Source organism: Hesperophylax consimilis, chromosome 3 (genome assembly GCF_061612785.1).
Source record: "Hesperophylax consimilis isolate HC1 chromosome 3, BYU_Hcon_1.0, whole genome shotgun sequence".
Taxonomy (NCBI): Eukaryota; Metazoa; Arthropoda; class Insecta; order Trichoptera; family Limnephilidae; genus Hesperophylax; species Hesperophylax consimilis.
The window spans coordinates 32,647,596-32,661,842 of NC_142838.1; the positions used below are offsets into that span (position 1 = coordinate 32,647,596).

The following is a 14,247-nucleotide window of genomic DNA, read 5'->3' on the forward strand; positions in this document are numbered from 1 at the left end:
AATTTAACATTTTATATCCAGTGGACATCTATTCTAAAACTACTATAAAAATATTTAATTACCTACTTATTAATATTTGGACTTCACAACATTGAGACACAACCCACGAAAAACTTCAAGACTTTTGGCTTCCTTAACATTTAAAGGGAGTTCATTGGACATTTTGAAACCTTTATAATAACTGCCACAATTTAGTGCTTGAAAGATGATCTTCACAAAACTATGCTCCGTGCAGACCAACAAGAGGTAAAAAGCAATGTTTTTTCCGTTCTTTGACTGCGAGATAATGGAATTTCTTTTTGATAAATATTTTCTTAAACCAATATTTTTGGTGTAGATGTTAATTTTAAAAATCACACGGCCTGTCTAAATAATACTTGTCAATGGTTTGATATTATTACTGGTACGGATGCAGTTCCACACAGTTGTTCTGGGCTACAGCCGTCTGGTTAAAGATTGCCATGATGCCAGCCAACCCCGATGGGAAAGTACACCAAAAGAAGATTTTAAATTCGCCCGGCTTATGTACTAATCATCGCCCTTAATGTGTGCTTTCAGTCTGTAGAACGGCTTCCGAGCAGATTAATCGAGGATGATTTGTAGAGAAACCATAGAAAATACCACTTCGATCGCCGTGACCTGGGCATCGATTCTCCAATCAAGGCCGCTCGCAATCGCCGTCGAAAGTACATACATTGGTCGACATTCTTATTCTTGAGTCTCGTTGAAGGTACATAATAACCAGAGATGTGCAAAATGGGTACCCAAAACCATTTGAAATGCAAAATGGAAATGGGTCAAAACTTTTCCATTTGAAAATGCAAAATGCAAAATGGGTTTTAGAAAAGCATTTCAAATGCAAAATGCAAAATACCTATTTTCAAAATGCATTGAAAATGCAAAATGGTTTCTCAGGTCAAACAATTAAAATAATTATAGAATTTTTAAACAATTTTGTCATTTAATAATAGACATCAATGTAGAACAAACATATTACATGATGGTAAATCCAAAAACACCACGACTACAGATTGTGAAACTACAAAAAATTTGCGCGGGACTAATATTGCCAACGTAAAAACATATAAAATGCTATCTAACATTTAATATTACAGCATCATGGCCCCCTGTTTAGTATTTGAATCAGTATTTTTTGTAATGGTATCACTCAATTGCCAGGGATCCTACCAGGGAGCAACTTGACATATAGAAATTATCTCTCATAGCGAGGTTGAGGACCGACTGATATTTGGGGCTTATGAAAAAAAAGATGAGTGGAGATAGTAGGAAGAATGTTGCAAAAAAGCATTTAAAATGGAAAATGCATCGAGAAAAGCATTTAAAATGCAAAATGCAAAATGGTTTTTAGAAAAGCATTTAAAATGCAAAATGGAAAATACCCATTTTGCATTTTGCATTTCCATTTGAAATGGATTTATTTGAAATAAAGCACATCTCTGATAATAATATACGCCAAACGTCAGAAGTAATTCCACTCGAACAACGAGTGGGTCAAAACACTCGTTGTTCGAGTGGAATGACTTCGTCGAGAATCGAGGCCTTTTTTTCAACTCCAGTAAAATATTGGCAGCATTAACGACTCTGGCCGCTAGAGGCGCTAGCGTAGTATCCAGCCATCAGAATTTATGGGAAATGTCAGCAGTTGGACGGATTATTAACATTATATAATTTGGCAGAACGCTTTAGCGAGTTCACGCGGATCCCACGCCCTCAACAACAGTAGGCGTCTGCGTGAACCTAAACGCGCGCCCGGGCGTATCCGCTTCGTCTGAACGCAGCCAAAAAAACGTTATTTTATATTATTATTATGATGATACTAAATGATCGCCGACCACCTGCCGCCTCTCGAATTTGATCAACCTTAAATAAATAATACAATCCACCACGCCCACAATGGTTACAATGCCCTCCAGCAAAAAACTAATGCATTTCTTCTTGGCAACCCAATAATTATCAGTAAGTATTTTTTTCGTGCATTCGCAACCCTTAAAACTGAAAGGGGGTGTTCTACGCCCCCTAAGTAAACCTAAAGTTAACAGCACACGCTACTTCTGAGTATACATACAAATTCTAAGAATACATAAAAACCTAAAATGTACTTGTAGGTCTTAAGGTTAAGCAAATATTATTCAAGAAAAAGACTTTGTCAGTTTCTACATCCTGTATGAAATTCATGTGATAAGAGGGAAAATCAATTCAAAAATGTCTACCGAAATACAAGTAAGGATGGATTGTTTCACACAATTTAAATAATTCATCAAATTTCAACGTTCATTTTCGACTTCTGTAAAAGTCCTATTCAACTTCTGTTGTAAAACTTATGTTATTATAGGTTAGTTGCTTGACAGAACTGAAATATATATATATATAAATATATATATATATATATATATATATATATATATATATATATATATATTTTTTTTTTTTTTTTTTATTTTTTTATAATGTTGATAACATTTTATGCTTTTGAATGTCCAACTAGGAAGGATTCCCGTTTTATAATAATAACAGAACTTGAAAAAATCATTCTCAGAACTTGAAAATTAACTTCGAAATTTGAAGAATTGTTCAAGTTCTTATAGCCGTAAAACTTTTGTTTTGTTTTTTTTTACACTTCATATCTAATTGAAAAGATTCCCAAATGCAGAATGATAAGTCTTATACTGTAACTAGGTGAATAATCTGTCATAAAATAATAAAAATTCAAAAACTTCGGCACAGAATATATATTTTTATTTGTTGTAAATATTAAAATTAACCGCACGCCTTTGGTAGGTACCTAACTTTCTATTTGCCACGTTGAATTTTTAATTTGTTGTTTTTTTTCCTTAATATTTTTATTTCAGTACCTGTCTACCCATATTTGCTTCATTTAAAAAAAACTTGTTAGATTGTCACTTGGTTCTTGCCGAAAAGATACTTAGAAGCAGTTTAGCAGGTAGAAAACATTGTAATAATAAGGGATACAAGGTAGGTACCCACTTCTACTAAGTAAAAAAAGGTTACGTTGTTCTATACATTAGCCTAGCTGTGACTATTTCTTAACTCACAGCTCGATGGCTGACACATTTTACAATTGTCCGATGATTCTTAATTCTGACAGCTTTTAGTTCAGTTCTTCCAAATGTCTGAGAGTATCTTCCAGGGTGGTAGGTACTTTTAGTATCACTCTGCTAAAAGATCACTATTCATAATCAACTAAATGACTTTGGGTGTTTGGGGACCAGATCTAAATAGCCAGATTCTTCCCAACCATCATCTACTCATCTCCCATCAACCTCACAATGGATGCCATAGTCCCACTATTTCCAGAAGATAGTAAATGTAGATAGTAGATGCACGTAATTTTTATGGCTAGCGCATGTAATTTTTAGGGTAGGCACGTTCCATTTACCGCTTTGCGTTCTCAGCTGTTATGCATTTTATAATGTAAATTATTGTCTATGGTCGCAACTACATTATTATATCATGGGTGTACTGGGAAAAGACGTTAACTCTTAAAACAAGCATTTAAGTTTTGTACCAACTTAAAACTTGTTTCATTAAATTCAATTGAAATTTTTGTTGCTATAAAAGTATATCATGATGTGTGCTTATTTAAGATTTCTTTATTTCTTTTTGTCTGTTCGAATTTTAATTAGTAGGTATGTAGGTTTATTAAGTTTATGCAGAATTTTCCAATAAGAGGTGTTATTTTGAATAGAACGCTATTTCGGTAGATGTTACTTTTGAAGCTGTCATTTTTTGAAATTTGACAAATTTTAAAGTAGAAACTACGTCATTAATAAAAATGGAACGATACACGCTTCAACAACGCATTGAAATTATTCAAATTCACTTGAGTGAATCAAATGCAAATCATCTTGAGTGATGAGGCCCATTTCCACCTAGGTGGCTTCGTCAACAAGCAAAATTGTCGCATTTGGGGCTCGGAAAACCCAAGAGTTGTTGTTGAAAAGCCTTTCTATCCTCAACGTGTGACTGTTTGGTGCGGTTTACGGTCCGGCGGAGTCATTGGACCTTACTTTTTCGAAAATGAGGCTGGAGCAACAGTTACGGTGAATGGATCGCTATCGAGAGATGATTAATGATTTTTTATGGCCGGAATTGGATGGTATTGATCTGGACAACGTTTAATTTCAACAAGGCGGCGCTACGTGCCACACAAGCAACGAAACCATTGATCTTTTACGATTGAATATCAAAATAACACCTCTTATTGGAAAACCCTGTGTAAAAAATGGTAACAAATAGTATATTTAGTCAGACGTTTTTGTTCTGGCGAGAATCACTAAGTTACTTGTGCTTTTAGTCGGGTACTTGTTTCAAATTGACTGCTTCACTTTCTTTTCAATGCACTATACCACAGACATAGGAATTAATAGACGAGAAGATAATGGCGAGGGGTAAAATCAACTGTTGAAGAACGAAGGGAGTGAAGCTGACTGTGATTCGTCAATAAATCAATCTGACAGTAAATAGGCATCTCGCATTATAATATCACCATTTACTTCTTAAAAGTAAAATCTGCTTTTGAATGAATAGACATTTTTACATGGGAGCGCAAATTACTCGCCACGTTATGAACAAATTTGCGAAGTCCAAATTCGGCAAAAAAATTCGGTTCTATTTTCAGAGTCGAATATTTCGTTTAAGTATTTAGTTAAGACACTTTTATAAATGTTCATAATTTACATCCCAGCAACCAACCAGCTTTGTGTTTCGCGTCCAGACGTTTCTCGATGTGATAGTAACAACTGATTAATATTTTACGATGTGAATATGCTTAAAATAAAGTAAAATAATGCTTATATATGGAATGTAATACGACAATTGGGTTTATTCTCTTTTTCACATCTATTTTTACAAGTTTTCATAGTACAAGTCAACATTTTGCCGTGTTATTTCGTAAAATGAACCGATGATGCCTCGACCATAGTTCGCACAAGAATGATGACGTCACGTTTTCAAATTTCACTTGAGGCCATACGCGAACACAGCCGGCTCCAATGGAACCGGTATGGGGAGTGGGGATAATACGCTTTTAATCACTTAGGGCAGGTCTACTAATATTCATATGTCTATGCACTACACATAACACTATATCTGCCATAAAAATAATGTTCCACTCAACTGTCAAACAAAATCGAAAACAAAATGATAAATGTTGTGTGATGTTTTTAAAAGTATAGAACACGTGAGACGCCTACAGCCAATAACAACTAAGTTGAGTTAAGTTTTCTGCCAGAAATAACAATGGCGGACAAAGTGAACATCCCACGCATACCCAATTTCTGTTTTGTTCAAAAAAAATATCTAATTAGACATTATTATTACATCTTTACATTTGTTATGCCGAATGGATATTTATATGAAATTCCCTCGATATAAAAAATCGGAAAGTAAGCTTCGAAAATTATTAAGACGAAGCTTAATGCTAAATCACTATTTTTATTAATCTTTATAAAGAATTGGTATATATTATGAATATCAAAAAATATGCTTTATATAAATTGAAAGTTTTACTATCGTTTCGCCGGTGTACAATACAAATAAAAAAATAAATTACTCAATAAAAAATATAAATGTAAACTACTAAAATAAACATTTTTTCAATAGAAATGTATGAACGCGTAAAGGAAACGACTTAAAAAATACATTATTATAGCGAAGATTATCTGTGACAGTTTCACTTGATTAACTTTTTCGCTTTCTTATAAAATTATTCACAAAATAAATAAAAACCAGTTTTATGCTTAATCGAACGTTTCTAGACTCCGTTTGTCAAGCGATTTTAATGCCTATTACTTACAATATAAGGTATACCAAGAATATGCACATTTTTGGCTTGTAGCTTCCTCTTAAGCCCCCGCATACACAATTTCTATCGATTTTTAACAAGTTTCTCATTAACTCTTTAAGTTTTAAGTTCCAAAAAAATATATCTTATTGTACATTTGCTAAGCCGAAAGGTTAATTATATGAAATTCCCTCGATAAAAAAAAATCGCAAAGTAAGCTCCGAAAATTATTATAAACACGTTTTGCTCTGTTATTTAATATGTTATAGACATGAAAAAATCACAGTGAATCTTTAAATGCAATTAAAGCGTTTGTCAAGAGACTTTTGCTCTATTTCAAACGAGTCGCGTTTTATGAAATATTTTCACAATTTTCGCGCTCCATCTAACATTCGCATTTACATACGAGTATCTATCTCCCTTTCAAACCATCTTCGAAAGCTTACTACGGGGACTTAAGTTGAGTTAAAGTTTTCTGCCAGAAATGACAAGGGCGGACAAAAGTGCACATCCATACACATCGATTAAAGGTTTTTTTCGGTATTAAAACATTCGTTTTCGTTAAATTTATTTTTATAATTACAGATTTTTATTTATTTAACAGGACTACTTCTGCCAGTTTAGAGCGTAAATAACTTCATAATACTGCAATAATATGTCAAGTTTCTGCCTTTTATTCAAAATCCATTTTTGGATAAAAAAAATGCTTGGATTATATCTATAATTAAATTATAACAAATTATTATACAGTATCGCCCCGGTGATTTGGGGTGCGGTTATCGGTATTGCGCGCCGCCTCGGGAATCATTCATTGGATAACCAATACTGTATGCCATTGGTCACCTCAAGTGGTTCGCTACGTTTGGTGTTCTAGCACAAGTGCCTGGGTTCGTAGGGTGAGGATTTTTCAGGTCTTGGTGGCGAATGCGTCTACCCACCAGCTGCGTGGCGGGCCGGATTGGGATAGGCAAGTTGAGAGAGACCGTTTGACCTCTCCAGCCGGTTTCTTTTGACCCGACGCTTTGCACCGCAGTGGGAGGGATGGATACATACGTCACTCCTGGACATACTGACATATCTTTTTGCTTCTCAGATCTTCCTCGCTTTCCCTTACCTAAAAAGACCCTCCATGCAGTGGCACACAGCATCCCCAAAGATGAAAAATGGCACTGCTGTATGGAGTTGTTATGAAAAAGCAACGCATAAACGAAACATTGCTAAAACCACAAGCTAACGCTTCCATGGAATAGTAGTATTAAAATCTCATAATATGTAGAAACCTAATGTGAATCTATTTTATTAAAATCTCATAATCCGTAGAAACCTAATTTAAAAACTATTTTATTAAAATCTCATAGTACGTAGAAATCTAATTTAAAAACTGTTTTATTAAAATCTCATAATTCGTAGAAACCTAATTTAAAAACTATTTTATTAAAATGTCATAATACGTAGAAACCTAATTTAAAAACTATTTTATTAAAATCTCATAATACGTAGAAATCTAATTTAAAAACTGTTTTATTAAAATCTCATAATCCGTAGAAACCTAATTTAAAAACTATTTTATTAAAATCTCATAATACGTAGAAACCTAATTGAAAAACTTTTTTTTAAATAAAGGAAGACAAACATTCCCGGGTTACGAATAACCTGAAAATATTTGAAAATCTCTTACTACCACCACAGTAAGCTAAAAATATTACTTGTGTTGTGATGGAGGAGCCAGCCGAGGAATTGAACACACTACGCCTGGGTTGGACCCAAACGCGATGTCCACTCGGCCACCGACCGGTCAAATATTATACGTATATTATACGTTTATTTTATACGCACTAACTTTATTTTATTGACTAAAAAATAACATACTTTTGTTTGTTTACATCGTGTTACTTAGTAATCATAAAAAAATATGTGTTGTTAATTTTGTGAGCATGTGGTACCTATAAGACACAAGAAGGGGAAGATTGCTGGCAATTTTCGGATATTAAATGTTTTACACATTAAAATAAATTTAATGAAGTTCAGGCGTCAATAATACCACAATAACGTCTTTATCACCAGTCAGAAATACCGCAATGGTTCAAGTTTTAATGTATTGAGTTCATCTTTCAGGAATCGCTTTTCAGCAGTTTCAGTTATTTTAGTTTCAGAGTCATATTACCTGAAACGTGAAACACTTCAAGCTGCTACAAAAAGTGTGACAGTTAGCACAGTGGCGGGAATAACTGTGCAGTATGTTAATATCTTATTTATTCGAATATACCTGGACACAATACATTAATACCGAGGGAACACAGCAGCTGTGAGCGCAGTTTTGTGTTCACCATCGGCGCATGTGTGACCTGCCGTAGCGTGAACAAATTACTAAACAAAATTAAGATAAGCAATCACACTGTAATAAAAATGTACAGCAGAATAGCATTTAAAAGCGCAAGTGCAAATTAATAATTAAATCGAAAAATAACAATACTCACTGTGATTAAAAGCAAGATGAGTTGACACAGGTGAATAAGAGCACTTACAATCAGATGCACTTTTGAACTAAAAACATACGATGCGAGAGAGATATATCGATCGATCTGCAGCGCTGGTTTGGGAGATTTCTGGATGATTATGATTTACGACCAGGTGATATCGCGTGATAATTGTTTGAAGAGAGTCGGCTATTCCGCGAAGTACCGGTGCATTGTATGAATAGCCGGTATTGACATTACGCGCGCGACTGGCGGTAGGGCCGGTGCCGGTGTCGCTAAAGCGGCGGAACGTTAGAGTCGGTATAGGACTGCACACGCGGCACGGTAATCACCGAATGCCGGCGAGCTCGCGGCCACCCCACGGCGCACTCCCCGGCTCCCCTCCCACACGCCCCGCTTCATGCTACCTTTGCATACTATATTGTTAAGCCGTGCAGCGCTCCTCACTCCCCCTGACGCGACCGCGAGGGCGCAAATTGTTTGCCCCTAATACAGGGTTACCACTGAAACTTTTCAGAGTGTGTATTTGTGTTGGGTAGCATACAATTTCAGAATGAGTTTGTAAGGGGTACTCAAATATTGAAATGAGTATTTGAGGTGTCCGGCTTCAAATGGAATGAGTCGTTGAGGCGTTCGGATTCAAATGGGATGAGGTGTTAATGGTTGAGTTATATTAATTTCAACAAGCGTTGTGTGGCGGACTCACTCACTGTCTCTAAATCAAAATATCTACTTTTATTGTTTCACAAACTTCTAAAATAATATCAGCTCCTGAATTATTGTGAAAATAATATTTTACTAACTTTTAGAAATCTGTGTTGCAAATCATTTAATAAAATTTTCTGTCAATTAATATACAAACATAAACACAGTTAGTGGATTTTAATATTTTCATTCATTCTTAGCATTAAATATTATTGTAATAACGCAGAATATTATAAGCCGCCCGGAGCCAGTGGGACTAGCATCCTTTTCTGAAACCTTTTTGAATCATCATTTCGATTCAAAACTTTGGTAATTCAGTAACTCACCAGGAAGTAGGGCGATACTGAAAGCATCTAATATGTTCTCTGTCTAAATAAATACATGAACTGCATTTGTTTTAACCGTTAAGGACAATAGCATGTTACAAATTAACGGATGTGTTTAAGTTGCTTTAATTAATCGCACGTTGATAATAATTGCGGTATTATAGATATAATACGTCAGAATTTTTTTGAGGATAATTTTTGCAAGTTACCTACTATGGGTTTTCCACAATTTCGATAGTGATGTGTAGGTCTATCAACCTTAGTTGACTTTATAATAGCACTCACATATATGCAAAACTTACATGCAGCGTGTTTTAGCCTTTTATAGAGAAAATAATTAATGATTATTTTACAATTGAGAGTTCTGAGACAAAGCGTGTTGGAGTCGGTAATATAAAACTTATTTTAGCATGCCAAATAGCTCAATATTTTCGTACGGCTCAAAGAGTCCACTCAATTGAACGAAGGCTCAATTGAACGAGAGCGTGAGCTCAGAGGGTATGGACAGTGATAATTCTGTGCTCGCCCGATGCGGCCACCTCGCTACGGCTCCCCCGATACGGCTCCCAGCTCCCAGCGTATGAATGATTGTACGACTCTTGATACCGGTACGCCTCCTCGTACAACGAGAAAAATAAGATGTTAGGTAGTAAGTAGGTATTGGTAGATATGCCCAAGTCCAGATGTCGGACTTTTAGACGCCGTTCACGTCTCTGATGTATTGGTAATGGGCAATGCATAATAACAATTAATACATGGATAATTTTAATGGCGCCATTTTTCTAAAATATCTCCTGATAAAAAAGAAAAACTGTTCAATTGGGCCGTGGTACGGTTTACCGGGAGTCGTACGAATAGAGCTCATCAAAAAGAGGTACCTCGATTATTGTGCGGCTCGCTCACGAACGACTCATCGCTAATGGCAAATACTGATTTACATCATTGTTATTTAAATACCGAAGTTATTAAAATATAGTAGTGCGTGTAGTAAAACATTAGTGCATTTATTTACTACAAAGATATCTAGTATTATCTAGATACCTTTGATACGAGCATTTTTTATTACTTAACAAAACCCCACTCAAGTACTTTTAATACTTAATTTTAAATAACTTAAATATTTGTAAATAACACAATATTTTCTGAGATCTGTTGGGATATGTGATTAATTAATTAGACAAACAAACAATTAAGTATATCTGCAACTCCTACTAGTGTAAGGGAAAGGAAATAGTAGTGTTCAAGATTATATATCAAATACTAAGTGCCCAATTACCCTTTAATGAAAATTGTTAAAAATAAGGTTATACCTACGCATCAATGTACATCATTATTATTAAAAATATATTATTTACGGTTTAGAATATATACATACCTATGTATGTATATATAGTATAGTATAGTATAAGGTACCTACCTATGTTCGAATACTATCATCATACATCGAATTTAAAAAAATCTTTTTTTTTGTTTTTTAAATTATTTTTGTTGATATTTTATTCTTAATTTCTCTCTGTTAATTCGCCAAATATTTTCACTATTCCGTACATCAACGTATTTGAAACTGTTTTTTTTATTTCTAAGGGGGAATTTTATATGTTTTCTTTTCCTCGTCTCGTTCTTGTCCCCGGCGTTTGCTGCAGATATCAAACGAATTATAGGTGTATTGGTACAAAAGGTAGTCAACTGAGAAAACAATTACTGATTTCCTCATTTATTTATTTACTGTTTCTTTATATTACATCTTTTTTACGTTAGTATTTTTAACATCACTAGGACAGGCCTGTGTTGAGTTTAATAATTAAAAAATAACAAAAATAATACGAAGATTATGTATTGAGAGAACAATATTGTTACATTGGTTAAACTAATAAATTGTATCAATCAACATGTTTCCAACTTCGAGAGGTGATTCTACATGTGGTAGAACTAAAAAAGATTAATAACTTTTTTTAGAAATTCCACCTTTTTTCCTATAGAATAATATTTTTCCACAAAAGAATTTTTATTTTCCCATACAAACAATACAGCGTTTTTTTTAATCTACCTTAAAACGTTAGAATTTCGAAAAAAGTAATTTGTCTTTTTTACTTGTAGGTAGTATCACATGAAAAAGAATGTATAAAAACACATTAATTGATTACATTAAAACAACAATTCCATGACGTTGCTGGTTGTTGTCGTTGAGTTATTTCCCATCTATTTACTATTTCTAATAATATATTATTTTATTGAGCATTACACACTTAAATTTCGTAAACCAGAAGCGTGAGTAATTTTTGCCTAACATTACAAAAAACATCACGCCATAAAACTCGTAAATTTATGTAAACACGTATATGTTACTTTAAAAATACGCATTGCACCTAATAATAACACAGTCATGGAATGAACGCGACAATTTCCTGCTGAAGTTCTCGGTATTGCAAAAATATTACAAATAAAAACACTATAAGTATAATTGATAACATAAGATCATAATGTTTCACACAAAATAAACAAGTTGTCGTATTGTACAGGTCAGAAGCCAGACAAAACGATGTTTCCATTGATAATTTCTCCTCAAGCACTTAGATTTGAACAGTACGCAACCAGGACCGGATCTACGGAGAGCAATTGACGCAATTCGTGATGGGCACCAGAAAACACTATAATTATTCGAAAAAATGCTAATATTTAGAGTTTAGAATTGTAATTGGTCTATAATTATTGATGACTTTATTATTACCTGATTAAACAATTGGTGCGATAGTTCCTACTTTGAATAGAAAGTATTAATTTTATTTGTTGAACATACATTTTCTGCATTATTGTTTAGATTTTATCAGGAGTCAGGTGGGTGGCTCTAACTACATGCAAATCTATGAACAAAATAATTTATAGACGTTATTAAAATTACAGGAGTCATCAAAATGCTTTACTGTACTCTGGTTTTCAGCAGTGGCTAGGTAATATGGTGACTCTCAAGAGTGGCTAGGTAATATGGTGACCCGAGGATGCCCTATATGTAATCAAATGATATAGAAAAGGTGCGAAAAAGTTTATGCGATACCTTTACGTGCGAGAGTTTGATACTACCCTCTGTTGTATCCCTCTTACTTTCTCCCTGAAATGTTAGGACTAGATCGAATAGACTTGCAAAAATTGCAAGTTGCACATAAGCTGCTCTATGGACATATTTACATCCTCTAAACCTGCAACGTAATACGTTTTATGTCCCCGATAACTTCACCAGAGCTAGACAGGCTTTTTATTTTTCCAAGAGGGATGACCTTTTTAACAATGATTAGGTTTCCGGAGAGAATGACTCTGCTATTAAACAACCTTTCTTTTGAGATTTTTCAGTCAAACCTCAATAAATTCAAGAGCAGAATAAGTATTTTTTTAAGATGAGGCTGCATCAAAACTGATGTAATTTATTAATATAATTGAATAATTTACTCGTGTGTGTGTTATTAGTTGTAAATGTTGTGAAATTTTAGCGGAAACACTATTATTCATAAATAAACAATACAAAATAAATGTGTTTTATCATCATTGGGAGCAGCATTTCCCCAAATGGGGGCTGTATAAGAGATCACGGGTCTGATAATGGCTTTGTGGGTTAATAGTTTATTTTTCATGGCTAGTTTACTGTTTTTGCACATCAGGGTGTTAAAGAACATGTAGGGCGCGGGTGGCTGATTTGAATTTATCTTGAATCTAATGTTAGTCTTAGGTATTTCATGGTTTTGCACCACAGCACATTTTATCCAAACAGTTTTTGGTGGGGTTGACTGAGAATCTCATTTTTTTTAGGCCTTCTAGAATTGTAAGATGTGATTGAACTCGGCGGGTGCAGTTTAAGGCACTTACTGATGTTGAAACGAGTAAGGTATCGTCGGCAAATTGTGCCATCATGGAGTACCTATCGTGGGGACTGGTACTTTGCATGTGTATCTTTATTCTACGGGTTGGGCAGGTTGATGAGCCTTGGGGGAGAGAGAATGCACCGCTGCGCATAATAATATATTATGTAGTGTTTTTCGTACAGTTGTGTGGTTTCTGTTTCAGTTTGAATTAGGTGTTAGTATATTTTCTATTATATTATAACTTTATTCAATGTGTAGGAAATACAGAGTAAGGTAGTTGCACGAGCAAGTTCGAGAGTTTATCTTGTGCTGACTAATGTTGTTATTATTATTTCAGATTTAGACGGATCGTATTTTGTTATTCAGTATGACCTACGTCAATGATTATTCTGAATATTTATACTTCAACGCGATGTCCGCATATTTTTAATAAAATTTAAACTAGGTTTGAATAGCCAGGCGCTTCACAACCGTCTGGTGTGTCTGAAATGAGGTCAATTTTCCCTTACTTCGAGTGAAATTGATCAATCCTTTTCAAATATCGAAATTATTAGGTAAACTGAAAATTAAGCTTTTATTTATTTATTTGAGGAACATAAACAGTCTTAGTAATACAATATGCATAAGAGGATAACAACAAAACAGACCAATTATTAATGTTCACAGATATATATTCAGGAACATAAAACTACCCTTTAAACTAGAATATTTAATAAAAATAGAAAAAAAAAACAGAATAAAGCAGCAAATAAGAAAAATAATAATACGAATGTAAATTCAACAAACGATAAACTTATAATATGCCCACAATAAACAGCAATAAAATAAATGTGATTATAACTATACTTAAATAGACTTGGGTTGGAACGGGAAAGGGGAGGAGAGGGATAAGGAAAAGTTGCCACGCAAGTAATATTAAAATATTAGGTACAACAATCAATTTAACAGTCGTGAATATGAGTTAGAATGTGATACAATGAAATTCTGTAGTGATAGTAACTAGCAGTGAATATGTCAGCACGAGTGTCTTGGTATATTTGCAAATTTATTATTATAGTAGTTAC

General features: G+C 34.1%; 1 protein-coding gene across 1 annotated transcript in view; it reads right to left on the reverse strand.

Annotated features, from left to right (window-relative positions):
- Positions 1-8,623, reverse strand: part of LOC149425302 (protein rolling stone-like) — a 60,724-nt gene extending 52,101 nt beyond the window's left edge. The window contains exon 1 of the mRNA XM_089651069.1: positions 8,302-8,623. The gene's annotated coding sequence lies outside the window, so the exon portion shown is untranslated. The remainder of the gene's footprint in view (positions 1-8,301) is intronic.
- Between the last annotated feature and the right edge of the window lie 5,624 nt (positions 8,624-14,247).